Raw genomic sequence first — 25,183 nt, forward strand, 5'->3', positions numbered from 1 at the left:
GGGACGCCTGTCTGCACTGGCAACCTCACCAAAACCCACGGGGCCTAACACACTTAGGTCTGAGGGCCAGGTCTGCTCGGGAGAGGAGCCACCAAACATTCCAGACTGAACCCTGAACACCACCATTCCTCCTGTATGATCGCATTAAAGATCTGACCGGAGCACAGACCACCTCAGTACCACCGACTCAGGTGCTAACACAGTTTTCATCACCACGTTTATAGGAGTAATCTGACTGAAATCTGTTTTCACCAGGACTTTTTGGAGAAGCAACCTCTTGTTAGCGGGAACGGATTGTCAAATATTGCATGGTCTCTCCTCAGAAGGACAGGATGAGGTAGCCGAGGCGCTAACAGTGGACAGGACAGACAGGACGCAAAGCCCCTCTGAAACTGAACTCACACTTCAAATGTGTTGCTGTCTTCTCTCCAAACCTGATTTCAGACATAAAAGCAGCAGCTCACAGGGTCGGATCTTCAGGACAGGATGGCCCTTTGAAGAGGGATGAGATCTGTTCCCCTGCTTTCACTGAGGCTAATTAACCCACTGACTCTTTTCCTCCTGCCGTTAGCTAAAACCATCGCTTTGAACCACTTATAAAAAACATATTTCAGTTCCATTTTCAGCACCATTTAGGGTCTCCTGCCACAGCATAAAAATATATCTCTATATAAACATGTGTGTGCATACATACAAACACACACCCTGGAATCATAACAGGCCCACCATCGTCCTGGCAACCAAAACTGAGGCTGAAAAACCACGAGAAACTCCGAGCAGAGAACACACGATCCAAAAACGGCCCAAACGTGATCTAAAAATGGCCCCAACGCGGTCCAAAGGCAGACAAAATGATCCAAACACGGTGTGAACATGATCCAAACACGATTGAAACGCTGTCCGACTGAACACCGTCAGAACTCCGTGTAAATGTGGTCCAAGCAGCTGAAAGGACGCTAATTTCACTGCTGCCACGGATCCTTTAGCTCCACTTTCCCCCTGCAGATTTTAAACCGCCCCACGTGGACGCTCCAGGCGCACGCCTGTGATTGGACGGGTGAGTCCTGCTCCTCTCCTCTGATGTTGCTGGTTGAAACGTCCGGCTTTGACAGATCAATACAGAGAACCTGGTCCAGAGTGTTCCTGCTGCCAGGGCCTCGTTTAAATATAAGGAAAACTGTTCTAACAAACGGGCCAATCAGGATTTGAAGCATGGATCTGTCTCCGTCCATCTCGCTGTCCCATATTTCATGTTTTGGACGCACACAGCTCCAGGCTGAGGGACGCTAACGTTAGCTCAGGAGGCGGCGGCGACAGATGCTGCTTTTACTGAAACAGGTCGAGGTTTCAGGAGACGGCAGATTAAAGAGCGTCGGTGTCAGAAGCTTTGGATTCACACTCACAAACACATTAGGAAGCAGCGATAAAAACCCCATCTTTTGTCTACAGACACAGAAGAACGCAGACTTGTGTAATTAGAGGGAACCTCTGTGGTATTTGGTCGCCGCCACAGTTAATTTGTTCACTGCTTTGATTGTAGTCGCTTTCTTTCTTTCTATTTCTTTTTTTTCCCCTGTTTGAGCTGCAGGATTAATTTTATAAAAGGAGCAGGAGAGAAGAGCTCCAGCACATTTGAGATTAGCTGAAATAAAGGAGCAACGAGCGAAGACGGCGTCCCCTCAGACCCCCTGGGGGGGCTAGCGGCGTTGATTTGATTCTAAACTGGCAAATAGGAGATTGGCCAGCAGGTGAGACGCGTCCAGAAGATGTAAAGGTCTGGAACACCTGAGATCTATGCGCAGCCTCAACAGGAGCACAAGTTCCCAGAGCAGATCTTTGACCTTTGACCTGGAGACCACTCAAGAACTTGCCCTAGGCTGCTTGTCAGGCAGCAGCAGGAACCAGAACCAGCCACATGCCAAGCAAACATCAAAGCAGAAGGTGACGAATCCACCATGATAAAAGTCATCGAAGCGACCTCCAACCAACAGCAACCTCCTGTTGGTCCTGAAGTCACCTCAACGTTCAAAGAGCCGTTTCAACATAAAAGAAGTGCTTTGATCTGAGCGGCGACAGAACACCTACGGAAGATCGCTGCGGAAAAACGGTTTCTCCTCAGGTGAACGGTTCTATTTTATTTCTACTCTGTCAAACAGCAGAAACAAACATTCCTCTAAACACAAAAAAGGCTTTCGGCACAAAAAATAAATGGCCTTATTTACACTGGAGGGATTCTTTAGCCCCGCCCCCACGCTGCCCCTCACTGCCACTGGGGACCGTCTCCCCTATCACAGATGCTCCAGAACACTCATAGTTTTGATTTATTTTGTTATTTCAGTTTCATACTACAATGGAACACACACACACACACACACACACACACACACACACACACACACACACGCACACGCACACACACACATACAGTTTCTCCACGGTTTCCCATCGGTCACCTGTCAGATGCTTCCTGCCTCCTGTTGTGGTGATAAGATGCCGACATTACAAATGTCATTTCACATTTTATTTACTATTTTTATCTGTTTCAATGTCCACTGACAATTCATCTTTTCAACACCCCCCCCCCCACAGACACACACACAGACACGCACACGCGCGCACACACACAAAATCCTTCTTCAGCTATCATAGCTATCAATCAGCTGTCACTGTTGGCTAAAATACAGCACTGTTCTGATTGATATATTCTCTGTAGCCCAGTCCAATTTGTTTGGAAGCTTCAAACGACACACTGGTCTTGTGTGTGTGTGTGTGTGTGTGTGTGTGTGTGTGTGCGTGCGTGTGTAAACCCATTTCATCAACCCCTTTCAACTACCCAAGTATGAAATGACAGCGAGGCCGCTCAGGGAGCTTCTGTTTGCTGTCTGAAGCAGCTCAGATAAACTGGTGAAGATGCGATCAGGAAACATTTGATCTGTGATCGATCAGCGCTCAGGTGTGTATATGTGTGTGTGTGTGAGTGTGTGTGTGTGAGACGTTGATATGAGGAGCAGCTGCTCTCTCATCAGAAGGCGCTGTGCGTTAGCATCACTGGACTAAAGTCTCCATACCGATGCAGCATTCCTTCGTTAGCATGGACGCGGTTTCTGATGAGACGGTAACATCTGTCAACGTTGTGACCGGTACTTGAGCTCCAGCTGTTTTCTGTCTGGCTGACCAGCTGACTTATTGACCGGCGCCATGACGAATGACAGCAGAATAACCAACAAGCCCCGAAGATGATGCCTCCACCTCTGGCGGCTCCATCTGTTTTCAGCGGCCCGAACAAGCGTGAACATTGACAACCGCTCGGCTCAATCTGAACCGGCTCGTTTGTTTCTACCTGCCTGCTCGGCAACGCGGACAGTTCCGCCGCGAGACGGTAACGACATAGTGGCGACGTGCCAGTGGCAGACGCCACCCTGTAATCCTGTTTCCGTCATGGCGGCGTCAGTCGGTGGCAGACTGAGGCCCCGAGGCCGCGCGTTGTTGTTGCGGAGGCAGCGTTGAAGCAGGTCAGGTGACCTGCCAAGAGTCATGTGACCGTTTCCTCACAGCGAGAGAACCCACCTTTGTGTTCTTCAGTTATTTTATATTAACACGAAGGTATTGATTGACGACTGAAGCCAAAATGAGCTACTTCGTGAAATGTGGACGCGCTGTGCCTGTTGCCGTGACAACAAACTGGTGTCTGCATGTTCATGTAGGAGGAACTCAATTAAAGGTGTCACACAAGGCAGGAGGTGGTCACGTGAGGCTGACAGTTTGTTCTTGTTGCCAGATTTGAAGTGACGCTCTCACTCGCTGTTTTGAACGCTCCCTGTGGGGACATCAGACCAAACTGGTTAAACTGGGGGGGGTTAATAAAGGGGGAGGAGGGGGAGGGGAGCTTCCTATTTCCTCTGCTGAGAGAAAGACCGTCCAGGTCCTATAACTGGTTGATCAGGACAGGATGGAAATGACAGCGAAGACGCGCTCGGTGCCCGACCAACGCCAAAACAACGTCGCCCCTCCCCTCCGTCCCACGGTGACAGGAAGTGGGACATGAGGTAGAAACCTCGGCATCAATCAGCTGAGCGGCACAACACTCACGCGCCTCAAGGTCCTCACAAAGATACAATTACAGTAATGACAGACAGTGTGTCTGTGTGCATATGGGAGAACGTGTACATGTTAGTGTTTGTGACGTATTTAAGGATTAAGTTTAGCATTATGCTAGCCTGGACCGCTGCTACTCCAACCTTGCGCCGCAGAATTCCAACGCACGAGGCCGAGCTCGCCGACTGTCTTGGCGCCATCATGGCGAGGTGTAATTAAAGCGCCGACCCCCTGAGGTGTTCTCTCCCACTCGTGCTGCGGAGGAGTGAGGATACAAAGGCAAACAGACTTATTAGGACCCACGGCGGCGTCTGAAAAATGACGGCAGAGGCGGGGGGTGGAACCTTGGAGGTGGGGACATTTGCTGGTGGCGTACGGGGGCAGAATGTTCCCTGGCTGGCAAGAAACCTTTATTAAGGCTAAAACGGTCCCCCCCCCATTCAGACGTAGAGGGGGTGAACAAGCATTCCAGTAACACCAGAGCAAAATAGACCAAACACAGAGAGCTTCGTGGTTCCTCGACATTCAGAAGCCCCCTCCCACCCCCGTTTGACTTTGCCCCTCTCGACACCAGCGCTTGATTTTCAAATTTCCATCAGTCATCATCCCAGCATCAGCGCCGACGGGCGACGAGGCGGCCACAAATCAAAGGTGAGCCGGGAGCCCCTCCAGGATGAGCGGGCCTGGGGAGACGGATCGCTCCGGGCTTTCGGATGCAAAACACAAGAAGGATGTGTTTACACGGCACCGGCGTGTTTATCCATCACATGAGGGAGGGCGAGAGAGACACAGAGCGACAGTGAGAGAGGCAGCGCACTGATGACAGCGGGGTGACAGAGCGCTCGCCGGGGCCCAGGTGGCACGCCAATCTACCAGCCGCCCTGGCCGTGATGGAGGACAACAATCTGGAGCAACACGCCGGCTTTTTTGCCCACCAGCGGCGCTTAAAGCCCGACGGCTGTTTCTACAGAAGGTGGCGCTTCCCCAAAGAACCGGCCAAAGAGAAGAGACGTCACCACGGAAATGGAACGCTCCACATCTGTCAGGATGCTGATGGGGGGGGGGGGGGCAGAAATGGAACGCTCCACCTCTTTTCTAAATCTCCTGCCTGACGGTGGAGATTATGAAAAGGCCACCAAAATATCAGAGGGTTTATTCTCTAATAAAAAAACACAGGTGTGCTCAGACTGATGTTGACTCAGGTGGAAAATATGGAAATATAGTAAATAGTAAAAATGGCGTGAAACCGGATGCACGGTTTGGGCAGAAATGTGGAGAGATGTCAAAGATGTGATCCTGGACGGAGGACAAACCCCAAATGATCTCCTCTGACCCAAATCCTGCCTGGCACCAGCGCTGCCGTAGCAACCTGCTCTGGTGGGGGCAGACGGCCCGAATTCAGGTGAATGACATCATTGATGCTATCAGGGCAACAACAAAGCCAGACTCCTCCCACTCAGCACACTAACGCCTGAATAAACCCGTCCGTGTGGAAAAAGATGGCGAGTATGTAGGACGCAGGAAGTGATGTCACTTTATCAAGCTCAAATGAGGAACATGTGACATTGGTAATTAGCTGTGTCAAATATTTTATATATGTTATATCGTCATCTTATACATTTCTCTTTCTCCATTATGTGCACCTATAACAGTCGGAGCCACTGTGCGAATGGCTGTTGCATCCCTGCTGAGAAACCCGCTGCTAGCAAAGATAACGAGCTAATGCGCGGCGTCACGCTCATTACCAGAGCCGTCGTATCAGACAGGAAGCGGCCTTCGAGCTTCGTGCGTAGGAGCGTACACACCTGGGTTAAACCGTCCAACCGTCTGAGACGTTCAGAAATCTGCGCACGGTCAAAACCACGTTTAAAACCAATCTCCATTAAACGACGTTTTATTTGCGGTGATGTCAGATTCCAGAGTGAATAAATCGCCAACTTCCGGCTGCTGTTTGCGGCGCCGGCGTTGCTGTTATCCACCTGAGCCGGCGCAGGTTTTTTCGCTGTTGTTGCAGCAGAGCTGACAGATGCATGAAGCTGCATTATTGGCTTGTTTCGCTGACAGTCTGAAGCTCTAATTAAATATCACATGGGGCTCGTGCGCTGTGTTGGCTTTGGTCGGCTCGCCATCTGACAGAGACTCCGCTCTGCCGTAAGCTAAACCGGTGGCAAACATACGTCTGCTCACAAATATGTGGAGGAGACAGGAATGCTAATGGCCCGGGCAGGCTGACAAGGCGACGACGGCACCACAGCCGCCCTGCTGCTTGGGTCCGACGCTCGGATAGAAGCGATGGCAGAAGAGTCTCCGTACGAGCGGCGTGCTACTGCTGAGAGGAGAACTATTCTGAGATGTTCTGGAAGTTTTCATCCAAGAAACAGAAACGACAAAAGACCAGATTCGAACCTTGTTTTGGATCTTTTTGGATGCCTTTGCGCACGATCAAAGAGTAAAACAAGGGGGATTGATGGAGGAGAGGAACTTGCTAGCGTTAGCATCATCTGAACCCAGCCTTGGACGTGTTTGTGTCCTGGGATTGACACAAATTCACTGTAATCTGGTGCCCATCAACACTGAGAAACACATAAACACACACACACAAACACACACGTTCTCCATGAGAAACTCCGGACTATCAGACTTCTGGACCACCGCGTTATAAACATGAGTACCAACTGGAGAGTTAATTAACTGTAAAAATATTCAACTTCCGTCCCGATGAATGGATCACCTAACACACAGACACACACACACACGTGTACCTGATGGTTTAGCAGACATATTTCCGTAAATAAGGAAGAAGACGAGGATGATGATGAGGATGACACAAACAGAAACAGATGTGTTTTATATCCACTTCATGTAACTGTTGGACTCATAAACGTGTTACAATAAACCCCAAAACACGCGTCACGCGGTGAAGGAAGACCGCTGAGATTAATGTGGCAATTTTCTCTGGTTGCACCCACGGCGAGTGAACCATCTGGCCAATCAGCAGTCAGCGTGACCTCCCACACCCACACATGACCGCCGAGACACACACGCGTTCCTGTCCTGCTACCGTACTGGGGACATTACCGTAAATCTCGACAGCTGTGAGGGGAGCACCTGAGGAAACAACACGGATGCACAGGAGATCCAGTTCCCACATTTAGAACATGGAGAACTCAGCACATCTTCTCTCCATCCCACCCTCCAGTCCAGGTTTGGTAGCCTACTGGAAGGAAGATCTCGAGGGTGCAGTTTGTAATTTATGCAGACGTAAAATATCCAGAGATGCAACACTACAAACTGAACAAAACTAGAACGAACCCGAGCTGTGTGCAGTTTGAAGGAGCTAGCATGGAGACGACAACCGAAGCTAGCCTGACTGCAACGTTCTGGGTGTAAATGGCCGCTATGGCGGCCTCTAGTGGCGGCAGTACAAAATCTTCTCCTGGAGCTGCAGAATTCTGAGTGTGAACATGAAACCTCACATAGACTGAAGCTTTAACGCAGCCAGAGTAGAAGATGGAGGAGGAGGAGAGGTGGCGCGGTCTTATCAGCGCCTGCCAGCTTGTCAGCATTTTACAGCCCTCAGAGGACTGAAGCCTAAGTGAAGCGTCTGATTGGTGAATGAAAGAGCAACTCCATCTGGCAACTGTGATGACCCTCCACTGATGTGACCAGCAGAGAAAGAAACAGCTGTTGGACATCTGCTGCAAATCTGGACCCCAACAGTCGCCAGAAAACAAAAGAAGAAAAAGCCCCTCAGAGGAGGCCAGAGACGTCCTGGCTGTAAAAGGTTCGGCTTCTGCTGCCGAACATCCCACCAACGTGTCCTTTACAATCCGACACGACGGCAGCGACTGTTGCTCAGCCGAGTTCCTCCGCAACGCCCGAGGAGCATAAAAGGAATTCAGCCTCCTTGCTGATCACAGCTCTTCAAGTGTCTCTTTCTGCTCTATAAGGTGCAGATCAGCCCCTGTCGGCCACACAAAGCTTCAGCCTAGGCCTGTGATTCACCTCTGTCCACCACCTTATCTCCAGCTCTCAGCCCGCAGAAGAAAAACTGACTTATGAAGGAATGAAGGTCCAGCAGACCCTCACTGTCACCAAACTGGAGGAAACCTGGAGGTCAGGTGACAAATGAACCAGAGGATGCGACAGGAAGAAGTTCTCCGGGTAGATGTTCTCCTGGTAGAAGTTCTCCTGGTAGAAGTTCTCCGGGTATAAGTGCTCCTAGCAGAAGTTCTCCTGGTAGAACTCCTCCTAATAGAAGTGCTCCTAGCAGAAGTTCTCCTGGTAGAACTCCTCCTAATAGAAGTGCTCCTAGCAGAAGTTCTCCTGGTAGAACTCCTCCTAATAGAAGTTCTCCTAGTAGAAATTCTCCTGGTAGAAGAGAATTCTCCTGGTAGAATTTCTCCCAGCAGAAGTTCTCCTGGTAGAACTCCTCCTAATAGAAGTTCTCCTAGCAGAAGTTCTCCTGGTAGAAGTTCTCCTGGTAGAAGTTGGTCTCACCAGGGAACTGAGCTGGATCATGTGTCAGATGGAACTTCCACTGACTAGAGTAGCTTCCAGCTGAGAACGTGTGATAATGTTCATCCTTCTGGCAGATACAGGGCGAGTGTCGGCTGGCTGCCACGGCAACAGGCGCCCACAATTCCATTACAAGCTTTTATTTTTAACTGCCTGATAAATGAAACTAGGATAATAATTTAATCACATTTTCAAGTTTTAATTGAAGAAAAACAAAAGGAAGATGAAAAGGTGAAGTATTCCTTTGTTGCTATGGCGACGACCGTGCAACACAGTACTGGTGAGAGTTATAAGTGCATATTGGTAAATCAGGAGTTTGACTCTTGCAGGGGTTACTTCAAAATTGAGTCATGTCTTTTTTTTGCTCGACACCAGCGACGCCAACGCGCTCATCTCTGATTGGTTACTTTGCCAGATTCAACCAATCACAGGCGGTTTTACCGTGTAACTGAGTATCGACCAGTATTGACTTCTGATATCCAGTCCAGTAGAGCTGCTGGACGGACGCCATCAACCAGGAGCAAAGATGTAATGGAGTCCACCAACATCAAAGAGACGTCTCAAGCCAATCGCAGAACGTTCACGGTGCTGAAGCTCAGAACGGACCACAGGTTCCTTTGTTCATCAAAAAAACCAGCTCAACTCTGGTCCTGTTGAGTCCAGACTGTCTGTGGGTGCTTTTAGGAACCCGGAGTCTGACCCAGAATCAGCAACAGTGGCAGGAAAAGCTGCCTTCAACAGGAAGACACCTGGGCCGGGACCAGCCTCGTGTAGAGGGACAGATTGGTGAAGGAGGAGAGATAGAGCAGGAGAGCAGACGGAGGAGAAGCTCCAGATCTCTCAGGAGGAATTCTCTTTTCCATCGGATCACAGGAACTATAGAGACCAGATGTGGAACAGCCCACATGCTTCAATGGATGGATGGAAGATGGACAAAAGGATGGATGGATGAATGGCGGATGGACAGAGGATGAATAGAAGGTGGACAGGAGGATGGATAGAAGATGGATGGGAGGATGGATAGAAGATGGATGGAAGATGGACAGAAGGATGGATGGTCTTCACATCTTCACGTAATCAGTGAGCAAGGAAGACGGAAACAGAGAGAGAGAGGAGAGAGAGGGAGAGAGAGAGAGGGAGAGCAGTGCCACACTCACTTCTAAGCATCCCTACAGGGACAGAGGATGTGTCACAGCAACCACAGAGCAACTACAGAGAAGGGTGTGTGTGTGAGTGTGTGTGTGTGTGTGTGTGAGAGAGTGTGTGTTTAGGACCACAGTTATTGTGACGTTTACAGATCCACCAATGAGAGGTTGGAAAATCGGCATGAAGGTTGAATGTTTGTTCCATCAGTCCTTGATCAGGAATGGATCCACGATCCTACGCTGGAATTACAGATGCCTGATCTCACCTGTGATTGGCTGAACAATCAGTGATTATTTCATCTGTGTGACTGATCCCAGCTGATCCCAGCTGATCCCAGCTCCTGAAGCCGTGTCAGCAGCGTGTCCGATGCACCGAGATCAGGGAGCGGCTGCAGTGGTGCGTGCTGACATGCTCGCTGATGTGTTAGAGCGGCCTGAGTACACACACTGATGGATATGTGTGTGTGTGTGTGTGTGTGTGTGTGTGTGAGCAGCAGCGTCCCTGAAGAGACCAGGAGACAGAAAAGTAGAGCCACCTGTGGTCAGATAACGCACGACTAACGCTAGCACTGCTTCCGCCTGATAAAACACACACACACACACACCCCCACACACTCGTGCACACTTCTTTGTATCTGTGTGCATTTGTGTGTATTTCTTTGTGCCTGTGTGTTTTGTGTCTGTCTCTGACAGTAAATTGAAACAGAACTCGGGTCGGCGAATCGATGCGTCTCAACGATGGAGACGTGGTGAAGGTGCGGCGTTCTTCCTGCTCCGAGCTTGTTCCCACTTTATTCTAGTTTAGTTCTTCAGAGATTTTCATAAAGTGGCGCTCGTCCGCAGCGACGGCGCTACACGCCCGCTGCACGCGCAGCTCCCGCTGCTGTGACGCACCAGCTAACCCAGCGGGGCTCCGGGGCCACTTCCTGTTCGCTGTCGAGGCCGGACCTGCGGAGGACGCCGCCTTCGCGGAGCCATAAATCAAAACGCCAAGCGTGATGCGTCCTGATAAAACCAGGCGACGTCATGCTGCCCCTGAGCACGTGCAGAACGGCGGCACCCGCGTTAATGGCGAGAACAGAGCGGTTCAGATGGGCTGATGTTCTGAGCCGCTGGACTCTGACCCGTCCTGGCACCAGAACCCTCGGCAGAGCCTTTATGAGCTAAATGCTTTTTGAATCTATACTCTAAAGTTCATTACAGCCATTAAAGATTCATGCAGCCGCAGATGGAGATAATTCAGCTGTGCTGCCTCTGAGCTACAAACAGCTCAACAGGCGAACGGAACCATGGCGCTGACGGTACCACCGACGTGCTGGACAGGGGGAGAGAAGGTCCAGACACAAACAGCACAACCGTCATGACGGCACCTAAATAAAGACGCTTCCTCATGTCATACACAGCATCACCATGACAACGATAACCAGCAGCTCTCAGAGTAAAATGTGTTCTTTATTTTTTTCCAAGTTGGGGATGATTTTGATTGGTGCCGGACTTTGCCTTTGGGTGTGTGTGTGTGTGTGTGTGTGGTGTCCACCGGAACACACACGTGATCGTCCATATGTCCCTGTTCTCCATTAGTGCTGTCGTGCCCCTCGGGTCTAATTTTCCACTCTGCTGAAAGCAACAGACAGACACACAGCAACTCACACTCTTCGTTACACCTGAGAGAGACTCTGACACACACACACACACACACACACACACACACACACACATATACATGCACACACGCACACGCACACACGTTCCACCTTTCATCAAACGTCCACCATTCCATTTTGGTCTGTTTTGTTTTATTGGAACGTCTGTTAGCGGTCATGCTAATAGGGCAGCTAAAGGAAGCTTGCCAACAGTCTGAGTACTCCGATGAGCCTCGGCCACAGCCAGGGGGGCAGATAACAGCTTTCTCTGACCCCAGGGGAGGGGCTTTTAGAGCCCGCCGGTGACCGTGTGCCAGCCTGCGTTACACCCGTTTCCAACTGTCCTGAGCTCCATTATTTTAGCTGCCAGTGGAAGTGATGATTAGTTACATCTTTAGAACACTTAAATACCAACACATGACTCTTGATTCCTCTCAAAGATCCGCAGTGGGAATATTCTCCAACGGTGCTGCAGCGTCTGACTGGACAGATGGTTTCTGGGAAACCTTGCATTAACGGGAAAGGTAAGTAGGACAGAAGCGACCGCGGCGTTAATGAATGAAGACCGTCGGCGCTGTGAGAGTTCTGCCTCTGAAAGCACTCTTTCCTATTGTGTCGGGAGGATCTCAAACGCCTCGCTGCATCATTATGAACTAAATGTTGACAAAATTAGACGAGGACGTGCTGCTCAGTGATGGATTCACTTTATCAGCAGTGCTCTCCAGTGCAGATCCATCTCTCGGTTCTAATGAGATGCAGAAGCAGAGGCTCATTTATCAGCCAGGAAACTCTTCTTGTTTTTTTTTAAACTCCAGACTGCCGTGGCCCAAGAAGAGACGCTCAATATTTGTGAGTGCCAGTGGATGCTGACAGATGATCTGCTTCCAGCCTAAATATGGTTTCATCTCATAAACCTCATGGATCTCCTCCCTTCAAATGAAGTGAAACAGCAACAAAGCAGAGAAAGAGATGGAAGAGATGGAAGTTAGACACGTTCATGAAAACAGCCTGTTTCCATGACAACGGCAGACCAAACATAGGCCAACACGGATGAGGATCACAAAAGAACTGCGAATGATGAATGGATCCATTGCAGGTCGCGATAGTGGGTCCAGATCTGGAACCTTTGAGCCAGAATCAGGTCCAAAATAAGGAGCTGCAACATGTCTGTTCACTCCAGTCCACAGAACCAGTTTGTTCTGTGGGACGAATGTGGGTCTGTGGAGAACATGAGAGGATGCGGCGAAAACACAGAAGAACAAAGAACAGGAGTGGTCCACCTGAGTGGAGACGGCACATGTAGCGATAGCGACGGCTCTGAATGTCCTCACTTTGCTCTAAAAATGCTTATTTTGATCCTCAAAAAGAGGCACGTATAGCTAAAAACAGGGGTTTCTGACGGGTTCAGTTTAAAGTCTTTAATAAAGCTCATGACCTCAGGAGGAGTCAAAGCACCAACAGGTTTCTCCTTCTTTTGACGGAGGATCGGATCAGCTCGTCCTCCTTTCAGATAAACATCAGCGCTCCACTTCTCCACAAACCATCGTCAGAGCTTCTCCCAAAGACCTGCAGCTTTTCTGCTACAGTAGAACTCTGAACTAAATCAGCACAGCAGGATTTATGCACACAGCCCTCGGAATCACCGTGCACGCATGCGTGTGCGCGTGTGTGTGAGGGAGCATGTGTCACTGCACCACATCAGCAGGAAGCTTTCCTCTCACCCACACACCTCCACCACCAGATGCTCCGCAGCATCGTGTGGCTCGTTCACAGAACCACGTGGCGCCCGCTCATTTCCATTTGTCTGTGTGACATCCTGGTTCTGCTGACCAAGCAGGTGACCCGTCTAGGCTTCTGACAATCACCTAGACACGGATATGGAATTCTGCTGCGCGCCCAGACTGGTGGCTGCGTTTGAAGGGCGAGCGCACGCTTATCTGCAGCCAACAGCTTCTCTTTCCGTCCCCCCGTCAGAGACGACGAGCCGGAGCCGGCGGCTCCGAGTCTGCGTTCTGGAAGTCAGAGCAGAGAACTGAAGCTCAGTGCTGACGGCGAGGAGCAAACGCCATCCTGAAGATCTGAATGCTATATTGCTGCTGGTGGTACAGGAAGGGGAGGAGCCACAGAATGATAAGATGCCCTTCAGAGACGTCTGCAGGAACACTTCTCAGCCTGAGATTAATAAGAGTAAATGCTGACGGCGGACGTGACCCCTCCTACGTCTTCTTCCGCAGCAAAGGCGGAGCCCGCGCGTTTGTTTTGCTTTCCCTCCCCAGGTAATCACATCATCTGCGGGGCTGCGTGCGCTCGCCGACGCTCCGCTCTCAGCTAAATCCACAATTGATCTTTCCTCTTTGCTGCCCTGCCTCCGTTCCTCCATCAACCCCTCGCTCCTGCAGACGGAGAAGGGGAGGAGAAATGGAGGAGGGACGGGGGGAGTCGGGGGCTCGCTCTGCTGGTGCCCGACGACGGCGTCGATCAGAAGCGGGATTTAGAGAGCGATCAGCTCAAGTCCACTCTCAGTCTGGGGAATTGATCCCATATCCTGACGGCTGCACTCGGCTCCCTAATGAGGCCGTCCACAAAGTTTGAGGTGAGCTAATTACAGAGGAGGAGAAGCAAGTCTGTCCCCCCTCCCCTGAGAGGAACTGCATCCCCCCCTCTCTCCTCTGGTGTCGCAGAAGCCACCTCTGGCTTCAGGGATGAACAAGCGCCGCTCTGAACCAATTTAGCAGCGGGAGTCGTCACATTAATTAGACGCTGCGGATGAGAAGGAAGAAAGAAGATTTGAAGAAGTTTCCACCAGAGAACATCGGGCTGCGTGTGAGGCGAAGCCCTGCAGACCGCTTTTAATCAAACATGTCAGGATTCACAGCTGCTCAGATTCTCATCCTGATGCACATCTGGCCCTGCTGGATCCTAATTTAATTCCAATGACACATGTAGCAGCAGCGGCTAAGTGGGAGACCCGGCAGGAGGAGGTGAAGCCGGACAGGCGGACCAGTTCACAGGTGCGCTCACGATGCCCCCTGTCTGTGAGGCAGAATACTGGCTGCCTGGGCCTGGTGCACCTCCTCCGTGACTGGAACAACAGCCTGGACATGAACCTTCCCCTCACTGATGAGCGTGGACAGGCTCCTCGTCGCCGCGGGGAGGTCTCACTCTGTCGCGATCGCGATGAACCATCAGACAGATCCACATCGTTCATCTAATCATCAGTGGATCAGTGATTGGTTTCCAGGAGTCGAGCAAAGGTTCCGGAAATCAGGCCTGAAACCCCTGGTTCAGTCCAGAGTTCAGCCATTAATACGAGGGGCAGATCATCCCACTCACTGAGGCTTGTGATGGGGGAAAGTTGAGCTAATTTAGACAGGCTGCTATGCTGCCTCTGACGGTCGAAAATATGAAAAAACTCTAACTCAGAGGAGGATCAACGCTTCCACAGGCGCCAATCGATAAATCGATCATTTATCCGATATGTAAAACACGTTTGACGTTTGAGCTCGGCTCCGCCCCTTCAGCGCTGCTGCCCTGCTTGCCCCGCCCACTGACAGTAAATACCCAGGCGGCCCTGGATTGTTACTCCATATTCACACATGCTACATGATAAAACGCTGAAGAGCGTTTTATCATTATTATTATTAAACTACTGATTTATTTAAAGCGGCGCTGCCTTCAAAGGGAAACTGGTAAATATTCAGAAAGAGTTTGGTATTTTGTTATCAGCTGACCTGTTCTCGCTGAATGAGAGGTAAAAATAAAGTTAGCGGGCAAATTTAAGAGGAAAAATGAGGATAATAATGATAATGTCAACGCAACGTGAGCAAAGCCTTTAATCTGCGTTCTTAAATGTCAAAGATTTCAGCGCTTAACTGCAGCGTGCTAACAGCAAGCGCTAATCCAGCTAACAGTTCGGACTCGCACTCATGGTTTTCTTTTGTTTAGAACATGATGGCGTTTGTTAATTATTCTACATTTTAAAACTGGACTTGGAGACCGAGCTGAAGCACAAATCTGCAGGAATCTAACCTGCAGCATCTGACAATAAAATATGCAGCAGCAAATGTTGTGTGGGAGGCAGCAGAGAAGAAGTCATCAGGAGGTCGACCACGGGAAGACTGGTGCGCTCCGCATCCGTGCCGGCGCTCATGTGTTGGTGGTCAAAAGAGCTGAAGGTGAAACCCCAGAAAACTCTTTCATCTCATTTTCGTCTCCCCGGAGGCCAGTTGGAGGTAAACAAAGTATAAATTCAGTCGAGAACGGCTGGATGAAAGAAGTGAAACACAATTTTGAACAAAAACACCAAACTAGCACCGCTGTTACGCTTCAGCTCTGCTGGGATTTGTTCTTCTAGCAACAGTAGTGGCATTAGTAGCAACCCAGTAAAGACCCAGTAAAGGTCCAGTGAAGACCCAGTAAAGGCCCAGTAAAGGTCCAGTGAAGACCCAGTAAATAACTAGCAAGCAACAGCAACAGGAAGGCTCATGTGAGGACTAAAGTTACTGAACCACCAGAACCGCTCTCATGGAGGGAAGCAGTCATCCGGCCGGACTCTGAGGGTTCTGACGGCACGGGGGTCCTCACGGGGGTCCTCGCCAGCGTCGTGCTGACTCCAACACACGTGTGGAGTCAATAAAAATGATCAAAGCTGATTGAACCATTGATCAAAAGAAAGCCGGAGGCCACCAGACGGACGCAGACCTGCAGGAATCAGAGCCTCTCCAGACTCGGGATGACTGACGGCCCGGAATTACTTCAATGGAACGTGTCTTTGGACGGATGTTCAGACAAAATAAGCAGTAATTCCATGTATTAGTCATATAGACGACACTGTCCAGGAGGAGCCAGAGGAGCCAGAAGATCCTCTGTGGCACCAGAGGATCTTCTGTGGTGCCGAAGTCACTCGTGATCCCATCAAACAGTCGCCCCTGCGACGGGTCGGATTCACCGTGTCGGGATTCAGTAGCTTCAGGCAGTTTCTTCCTTTGATCAGGACCAGGACGGGAACAGTGGGAGACCCTTCAATAATGCAGGAGGTCTTGGATTAGGGAGGAACACCGCTCGCATCAGGAATGACGCCGGTGAAACTCCAACGAAAGCCACAACGTTCCCCATCCTTGTTTCAAGGCGGATAATTAATAATAATGATGATAATGGATCTCAGCTCCTGAGCTTCGGTCAGCAGACCCCCTGCTGTGATCCATCCGGCGGACCTGGAGTCCGGCACAGATCTCCTGGTTCTTCTCTCAGGAAAAGTCCTGATCAACTGATTGTGTTCCACTGTCCAGCTGACGTGAGCTCGGATTAAGACCAAGGGGGATCGATGCGCCTGCTCTTCATTAATCTCCTGCCTGACAAGCTAATTGTCCGTCAGGTCGCTAATGAGGACTTCCTAAAGGTTAAGTCAACACAGCGGGATCGGGAGGGGGGGGGGTGCTCTTCATCACTTTGATTTACTCGTTACGGAGACGGACGGAATCCCGCTGCTACCTGAATCTCCTCGATCGCTCCATCGATCTGGTCCAGGAGGTCCATGTAATCTGAAATCCGCCCCGCCGTATCACGATCTCGCCGCGCTCGGATTATCTCAGACCGAACATCTGGATCAGAAGGGAAGTCACCGTTTTCCTCATGCCGACGGCCGCTCTGAGAGGCTGAGGGTACATTTTCCGGTCCATCCACTTGTTTCCGTGGTAACAAAGCTGTTGATCCCCGAGCTCTTACAGGTCATACAGCAAGGGGGGATGTTCCAGATCAGACCCATGTGGTACGCCTGGATCCTGGAGTTCACCTCTGAACCATCAAGGTCACGAAGGGAACAGAGAATTACAAAAGGTCAGATCCAGAGGTCAGATCTAGAGGTCAGACCCAGAGGTCAGACCCAGAGGTCAGATCTAGAGGTCAGAACGACGTTAGCCTCACAGGTGCATCAGGAGTACGATGACGTCACATAAACCACTGCAGTGAGCAGGATCACACGGATCCCCTCCAGATGATCAAACCTGAAAACATTCTCCTTTCATGCTTCCCTTTGATCTCTGCTCGTTTCGATGCTAATTAGCACCGCGGACAGCGACGCCTGCGCTGGGCGCCACCAACGCCGCAGCGTCAGCTTTAAGGGGGCGTGAGGAAGGTCTTTACGGCCTCGCAGCACATCTGATCTGCAGGCCCGCGATAAGGTTCCGATAGAGATCTGCTCTGGCGTCCCGGAGATAAGCTATCTGCTGCTACTCAGGTCGGGATGCTTAATTCACCTGGAAGCTTCTTTGCTTTGGATTCATGTCGTGTTTGGAGGCAGACAAACGGGAAGAAAGCAGCATTCCCGCTCTCCTCTTTCACCATTCAAAAGGAACCAGACGGCAGCAGCACGCCCAGGAGAGCGCTCGCCTTTTTCTCCGAGTCTTCGGGAACGCAGCGAGAGCCAAGTGGCCAGTGGCGTTCCCGACGGGCCGCATGCTGCCAGACAACCGGAGAGGAGGCCACATGGCCGGAGTGAAACGGCGGCTTCGGCGACATGAAATTCAGTCCGTCGAAACAGGAAGCAGAGAAAAGGTGGCCAAGAAGAGACGGCGGGGTGAGCCGGATCGGTGGGCTGAAGGAAGTCACTTCCTGAAGGAACGACACCGGAATGTTGTCAAGGAAGCTTCAGACCAAAGGAAGCCACACACGAAGAACCACACCAAAGACCTCGTGGCTGTGCTGAGAACCATGAAGACGCTGCTGCAGACCACCAGAGCGTCGGGAACGTCGGGAATGTTGGGAACGCCGCTCTTTACCTGAGCTCCAGAACAACTATCGCCTCTTCAATGATGCATGCTGGGATTGCTGGAGAGAGCGCAGCAACGTCCGGACCACCGAGATCCGTTTTGGCCTCACTAATCCACGTTCCTACCCCGCTTCCTCCCGTCTGGGCTCTGACAGAACTACAACCCCACGTTTGCCGACGCTACAGGAAACGACGCGTGAGGAACGAGCGAGTTCATCAGCGTCGTCAATGACAGGAGAACCAGAACGTGTCCGTGTGAATAATGTCTGACAACACGGATCGAGCCTCCATGCTCCGCTGCTCTGGAAGAACATGGGAACGATTTCCCGACGTCGTCCTGATACACCAATCAGGCGCATCACGTTGGCAGGTGGGAGGATATATTACTGTCATCAGGGGTCAGGTGACTCTTAAGCAAGTTTATTTGTTGGATTAATGACAGTTTACAAGAGGATTTCATCTTCAGCATCACAATTGGAACGTCATAAATGTCAAAAAAGTCGACAATTAATGTTTGTGGAATTTCTAAAGGCTAAAATTAGAAATCTGACCTTCCATAACTAAATAACCTCCATCCTTCAATAAAACAGACATCAAAAGTACAAAATACACAAGCTAACGCAGCTGGATGACAGAAGCTAACCCACAGCTGGATGACAGAAGCTAACCCACAGCTGGACGACAGAAGCTAACCCACAGCTGGATGACAGAAGCTAACCCACAGCTGGACGACAGAAGCTAACCCACAGCTGGACGACAGAAGCTAACCCACAGCTGGACGACAGGAGCTAACCCACAGCTGGACGACAGAAGCTTACCCACAGCTGGACGACAGAAGCTAACACGCAGCTGGATGACAGAAGCTAACGCGCAGCTAGATGACAGAAGCTATCCCACAGCTGGATGACAGAAGCTAACCCACAGCTGGACGACAGAAGCTAACACGCAGCTGGATGACAGAAGCTAACGCGCAGCTAGATGACAGAAGCTATCCCACAGCTGGAGGACAGAAGCTAACACGCAGCTAGATGACAAAAGCTAACACACAGCTAGATGACAGAAGCTAACACGCAGCTAGATGACAGAAGCTAACACGCAGCTAGATGACAGAAGCTATCCCGCAGCTGGAGGACAGAAGCTAACACACAGCTAGATGACACAGGCTCACACACAAGTGGATGACACAAGCTAACACGCAGTTGGAAGACAGAAGTTAGCACACAGCTGGATGACAGAAGCTATCCCACAGCTGGATGACAGAAGCTAACACGCAGTTGGAAGACAGAAGCTAATCGGAGTGTTGACAGGAAACCTCCAGGGATGTCCTGAATCTGGCTCTGTCTTCAAACAATCGGCTCAAGAACCTCCAGCTTGCAGATGCTCCAAGTCCAGTTTCAAGTCCTTGGCCTGAAGCCCAAAGTGAATATTTTGGTCTCCAGATGTCCCACTGCAGCTAAAAAGACAGCAGGAAACCTCACAAACCCCTCCCTCCATTAGGATTAACCTTCAGGGGCTAAAGTTCTCACATCAGACACAGCTAATGGACCCGTTACAGTCAAACACAGAGAATTTCCACCACGTTTGATTACCTCACTGGACCAGCACCACTGAGGGAGCAGAAGGTCCAGAATCAGCACGAACGACAAAACGCTGTGCGTGGAATCGAGGACAGGAGGAAGCAGCGAGCTGTTTCTGAGAGGCACAGATTTCCTGTCTGATGTCATCAAGCTGGATCGGCTGGTGTGATTGATCAGAATAATTAAACAGAGACGGAGCGATAACTAACGGTGGTGCAGCGCCGAGCTGAAGCCACACCGGTGTTAGTTAACTTGGCAATGATGAGAGAAGTCAGCAGCCATGATTAAAGTGGTGTGTGTGTGTGTGTGTGTGTGTGTGTGTGTGCGTGTGTGTGTGAGATCTACTGCCACTGGCAACCACTGTCTGAGCAACACATCCAGGCTGATCTGCCTAACCAAAAAATGGGTGAGTGTGTCAAAGTGTATCAAGTGAAACACACACACACACACGCACACACAAAACCTGCTTACAATCAAAGAAAATCATCTGGATCTGGACTCCTACCTAGGTTCCCGCTAGCACAATCAACTAGCGTTGCTAATCTGGCTACGCCCAGCGGAGGGTCTCCACGGGTGTCGACTTCACTGTTTAGAAGTTAAAATGTGAAGACATCATAACGTCCCGGTCAGGCCATCTCTAAATAATATAGGGCTGTGCCGCGGCAGGAAGCGCTAACCTGCGAGCAAAAACTGATCTCCCCAAACTGATCCCAGGTCTAAAATTGGAGCAGAATCCGCTCACTTATTTTACATGTTACACACATGTTCAGAAAGGTCGACAACATACTGACACTTTGAGTGACAGATTTAACAGATCTGAGGCGAAGAGTGGGCCAGATGACCCGACCCGACCGGGCCCGAACCACCGGATCATGTTTGAGTGGAGATGTGTCCTGCAATGGATCCTGAATGGATTCAAACGGGGGATAGCGAACGCGTGTTTGAGGCGTGATCACATCTGTCCTACAGGGAAATGACCGCGTGTCCACCGTCATGGACGTTGACGCCCGACACAAACTGGACTTTGACTGCAAACACTGGAAGTCCAAACAGGAATCCAGTCCCGTTCTGACAGGGGCTGCAGCTGTGCTTGTAGCCTCAGCGATGCTAATTCAAAGCTAAGGTCATCTCCTACACAAGGATCCACCATCCAAGACAGTCATCAGACTTTAGACAGACTTTAGTCATCTTTATTCAGAGACCGTCATCACAGCAGATCCAGAGATCCAGACCAGAGATCCGCCCCAAAGATCCAGACCTTCAACATGAAACAGTCCCTCCAGCGGTTCCTGGTTAAGGTTAAAGCTCCTGCTGTTGACACAAGATCAAGGTTGGTTTGACTACAACTCCCATGATGCACCACGGGAGCTCCAGGCTTCCTTTTGCTCATTACTTCATACCCACATAATGTGTCCATTCTGACAGGTCCTCAACATCTGGGGAGGCTCCTTGACCTCTGAACTTTGACCTCCAGTAAGGCTGGAACACATTTTGAACCAGTTTTAGTATTTATTTAATATTTAGTATGTTCCTGCTTTAACAGCATAGGGAGGATTGATCGCGTGTTACTGGCATCAGCTCAGCTTGGTCGTGTGTTTAACAACAATACCTCGTTAGCTGCTTAATTAAATGACCTCTGGAACATGAAAATAAATGATACCGTTTGTTTTGGGCAGCGTTACATGAGGACAGGGTTATAAAACAGCTACTACCAGCTAGTTTAGCAGCTAATTAGCACCGCAGGGATCGGCGTTAGCTGCGTAGCTGCAGGTTGTCACACATCTGCTCCGTGAAGGTGGATGTGAGGAGCATCTCGTTATTTCGCCGACCCTCCCCAGACTCGCGCTTCTGCCACAAATACCCTCCCGCTCCGGATCTCCTCCAACACCGTCGCGCTTCTGGCGGAAGCAGAACTTTGTGGCTGCTAGCGTTCCGAGAGACACGTCAGAATTGATCAGAGTCAACATGGAGGAGCTTGTGTCCGTCCAAAACATGCTAATGGTATTCACGGAGAGGGGGGTTGGGGGAGATGGTAGGGGGAGGAGGGTAGAGGAAAAGAGAGGAGAGGCATTTGGAGGGAGGAAGGGAAGGTGGGAGAAGAACAGAGGAGAGAGATGAGGAGGACAGTAGAGGAGGGGTGCTGGAGGGATGGGGGGGGGCTCACCATTGTGTTCAGGCTGCTGAGTCAGCATCTCCGTTTGGGCTCTCCGGCCCTCGAAGCCCCACCTTCATCACTCCCCCCCTCACGTTGCGGCGGCGTGCAGCCTTATCGCCAACACTGACAGGAACAGGAAGCCCGCCTGGCCGGGCCCGCCGACCTCGCCGTTACTGACGAAGAGCGAAGGAAGTGCTTACTGAGGAGAACCTTCCGGAACCAACGTCCCGGACACACCAGAACATTTAGCTCCTGCAGGTTCGCGTCCTTCCTTTATTAACAGTCGTCCATCACCGGCTGCCATCTTGTCCCGATGACATCACCTGCAGCCAGCCACTGGAGAGGAGGAGCCAGAGGACACATCCTGTCCAATCACGGTTCTGGGGGGGGGTCCCCAGATTTTCTGCTTATTGACTTGTTGAAGGCCACGTTTGGTTCAGTCACAGCAGCTCAGTAAACGCGTGGCTCCAGCTGACATCAAGCGTTTTTTCAGTCCAGGAATCACGCGGCGTTCCCACCCCTCTTCCGAGATTTGCGAAAAGCTTTGATTTCCCTGCGGCCGTCGTGTTTTCAAAGGCGGAACATTACTTGAAAGCCGCGAGAGCTGCAACGCTGCGCGGCAGCTCCCACGGCAACCACCCGACACTTTGAGGGGCGGGGCGCAGAGACAGGTCACTCACAGCTGCCCCACAGGGGCGGGACAACCTGGAGACAGAAACGCAGCAGAGCCGATCCTCAAGGTCCAGATCTGGAGCTCGCGGATGATTTCTGAGTAAGACCAGTTTGAATCTGGTCCGAGAAGATGAAGGACCCTCCTCAGATGGTCCTGATCTGGGGTTTCTACTGTGTTTATATGACAGACACGAGGCCGTGAGCTGCAGGGGAGGCCACAGGGGACACCACAGAGGAGGCAACAGAGGACACCACAGGGGACACCACAGGGGACACCACAGAGGACACCACAGGGGACACTAAAGGGGACACTACAGTGCTGCAGCTAAGACGCAAATGTCGCTTCAGGGCCACCCTTTGGTTGGTGCTGCCTTCAGGCTCAACTGTCAATCAAACAACCTTTAGAGACAACCGTCCACGGTGACCCCCCCCCCCCCCAAAACCACAGCACTGTGTGTGACTGAAAGGACCCAGAACAGACCAGAACAGACCCCCCCACCCCCACATACGTCATTCGTGCTACCGACTGTCCAGCTGGCACCACATTTTGTGCTCGCCAGCCTCAGAATGCTAACAGAAGCGGCGGCGGGTGGCGGCCGACGGAGGCTGGACTGAGGTGTCCAGGACACGGACGCATTCAGAACCGAAGCACCGAAGGTCCCCGACCACCCTGATGAACACAACAACAGCGAACGAGTCCGCAGTGGAGACAGGCCGTAGATGGGAGACGAGAAAAGAAGCGTGTGAAGAATTATTCATGGACGCAGGTCCCACAGGGAGCATTAAATATAAATGCAGCCGTGCTGCTCTCTGACCCACTTCGCTGGATCTGACATGTGCTGCAGAAGCAGCTCCACAGAACCAGGAGCGCTGGAGCGCTCGCTTTGATTAACCTCGCTGCCAACAAGCCCCGACCACGACCACGCCGGGTCTACATTTGCGCCTGAACCAGGACACATTTACGCTCCAGTTCACCGATCCCAAATCTGAGATGGAGATCTGGATCAGGAGGATGAGGAAAATGGCCTCTAGGAACCAAAACACACGTTGAGATTTTATCCAGTGTGAGAGTGAGATGTTTGGGAGGGGGCGGAGCTTCAGGACAGAAGGTTACACACACTCACACACACACAATCTGAGCTGAGCCAGACCCGGATCATCCTCAAAGGGACGTGACCAGGCGGTAATGGCGCCCGTGTGTCAGTGACATGCAGAGAACCTTCTACCCCCCAGCTGGAGCCGTTGGTAAGCCCATCAGAAGCGTGTCCACCTGGTGATGGAGGCACCTCCACACTGACCTGCTGCAGCCGGCTGATAATGACCACAGAACAAAGGGACACCAGCTTGGTCCTGCTGGTTCCTGCTGATCCAGATCAGGAACATTCTCATAGACCTTCTCATGACCTCGGATGTGTTCCTCCACCATGCTGGCGGTGAGGCTCTCTGCTACAGGAGCTCAGGTCGTTTTTATTTTCATGGCAACGGACCGATCGCCGGCTCAGTTTCTCGCCGTGTCCTCAACCTGTTCCGCACCCTGAGGTTGGAGGTCAGCAGTCACGCGAAGTGTGTGTGTGTGTGTGTGTGTATCTGGACAGCTAACTGCTCATTGGACAGAAGCACGTGGAGATAAAAGGTCTAATCTGGGCGACAGCAGTGGCCCCACTGTCACATCAGGGAATTCTCTGCTTCACTTTGATTCGCTGGCTGTGACCTCATCAAATAATTCAAGGCTGAACGCTTCCACTCAATTCTGCTTTAGGCTTTTTCTTGCTGGGAGAACATCGGAGAGCAGACAAGCCCGATGCATGCTGGGATAATCCACGTTCCCCGCCAGGGGTTTTGTGCTGGGGACACGTGGAAAAGCGATCAGAATCGCGAGACGAGATTCCGACGACAAGGGAGGCGACAAAGACCAATCAGGTGAGCAGAGACGCGTGGGCGGAGGCGAAAACCGCGAGGGAGCCGAGAAACGTTGAAGACGTGGAGAGGACTCTGAGGGGGGGGGCAGAACAAACAGATGAATGGATAAAAGAAGGGGAGAAGGGATAAAGCGGAGGAGCAGGACGTAAATGAACTCAGGATGGTTCATCCACATTTGCCTGTTAGCAGGTAAATGAGCCTGAGAAGGTGTTCAGTTTTCACACTTTGCTCACCAGGAAGGATCTTGTGAGAACTATTTAGAGGCAGTGGCAGGAAGGCAGGAGCTTGTTTCCCTTTTTCTCCACAACTGTTTCACACGTGAGGATTGGAAACAAATACTGGACCCACAAATGAACAGATAACACAGTTAGCGGCTGTCTCGGCAACGGCCAATCAGCAAACAGAACGCTGCATCATGTGACAGCCCCGATGGACGTGTGTTGACAGGAAGCACGGCTCAGTTCCGCGTTCTTCCGCCAAAAACATCCAAATTGGCTGACCTGTGAGGCATCAGTGCGATCATCCGGAGGGCAGGAATCAGCAGCCAATCAGCTTTCAGCTGAAGAAAACAGCCGCTCAGCTGCTTCCTCATTATCAGCAGGCAGCCAAAGTCAGGCTGGAGCCGGAATAACCTTCACCCGGGAAGAACCAGGGCGGAACACAGAAGAAAGGCGGGATGCCGAAGTTAAACA

The 25,183-nt window shown here is 51.2% G+C and overlaps 1 protein-coding gene and 1 long non-coding RNA gene across 6 annotated transcripts in view; one reads left to right on the forward strand and one right to left on the reverse strand.

The window, feature by feature from the left end:
• The window catches only part of cadm1a (cell adhesion molecule 1a), an 81,864-nt gene that overhangs the window by 21,181 nt on the left and 35,500 nt on the right, over positions 1-25,183 (reverse strand). The gene's annotated exons all lie outside the window — the stretch shown is intronic.
• LOC130537062 (uncharacterized) lies at positions 10,952-11,491 on the forward strand. The gene is made up of 2 exons (XR_008953545.1): positions 10,952-11,059; positions 11,093-11,491. It is a non-coding gene; the product is annotated as an uncharacterized LOC130537062 (long non-coding RNA).

The sequence above is a fragment of the Takifugu flavidus genome, chromosome 14 (assembly GCF_003711565.1).
Source record: "Takifugu flavidus isolate HTHZ2018 chromosome 14, ASM371156v2, whole genome shotgun sequence".
Taxonomy (NCBI): Eukaryota; Metazoa; Chordata; class Actinopteri; order Tetraodontiformes; family Tetraodontidae; genus Takifugu; species Takifugu flavidus.